Here is a 1,072-nt window from a genome sequence, read left to right on the forward strand (position 1 = left end):
GAACCGGTGTTTTCAACGTGATATGGCCGTAGACATTAGACGACTAAAAATATCCGTACTTATGCCTAGGTTCCTGCATGTGCACATCCGGTGTACGTCCGTAAGGTAGTTAGAGGGCCCCGTACAGTGGGCAAGGGCCAACCATGGCGACGGATTAGATTCCAATGATTGTTTCCTATAGAATTAAACTAGCTGAATGCTTATAGGAAGATCCACGGGGAATAAATTAAGTGTCCGTGGAGCGGAGATGTGAAAACAGGGGATGTCGCCTCCGCCTCGGAAATTTAGTGAAAATGATATTGAATTAGAACTTTAATAGTCAAGATGTCCACAAGGTTCAAAAAGTAAAGAAAAAATAAAATTATAAAGAAAAGAAAAAGTCTACGACACCTGGTATTCCCAGGCGGTCACCCATCCAAGTACTAACCAGGCTCGACGTTGCTTAACTTCGGTGATCGGACGAGAACCGGTGTTTTCAACGTGATATGGCCGTAGACATTAGACGACTAAAAATATCCGTACTTATGCCTAGGTTCCTGCATGTGCACATCCGGTGTACGTCCGTAAGGTAGTTAGAGGGCCCCGTACAGTGGGCAAGGGCCAACCATGGCGACGGATTAGATTCCAATGATTGTTTCCTATAGAATTAAACTAGCTGAATGCTTATAGGAAGATCCACGGGGAATAAATTAAGTGTTCATGGAGCGGAGATGTGAAAACAGGGGATGTCGCCTCCGCCTCGGAAATTTAGTGAAAATGATATTGAATTAGAACTTTAATAGTCAAGATGTCCACAAGGTTCAAAAAGTAAAGAAAAAATAAAATTATAAAGAAAAGAAAAAGTCTACGACACCTGGTATTCCCAGGCGGTCACCCATCCAAGTACTAACCAGGCTCGACGTTGCTTAACTTCGGTGATCGGACGAGAACCGGTTTTTTTTTATCTTTAAAATATACTTTTAATTTTCCCAGCAAATAGGACCCCCGGGGTTGGGGCCCCGAAGGCTCCTCACAGTGCATATTATATATATCCAAAATTAAAATTATCAGAATATAATCAACGCATTATCAC

At 42.4% G+C, this 1,072-nt stretch overlaps 1 non-coding gene across 1 annotated transcript; it reads right to left on the minus strand.

The window, feature by feature from the left end:
- Nucleotides 1-378: 378 nt before the first annotated feature.
- On the minus strand, nucleotides 379-497 carry LOC117330240. Its single transcript, XR_004533313.1, has one exon. It is a non-coding gene; the product is annotated as a 5S ribosomal RNA (ribosomal RNA).
- Between the last annotated feature and the right edge of the window lie 575 nt (nucleotides 498-1,072).

Source organism: Pecten maximus, chromosome 6 (assembly GCF_902652985.1).
Source record: "Pecten maximus chromosome 6, xPecMax1.1, whole genome shotgun sequence".
Taxonomy (NCBI): Eukaryota; Metazoa; Mollusca; class Bivalvia; order Pectinida; family Pectinidae; genus Pecten; species Pecten maximus.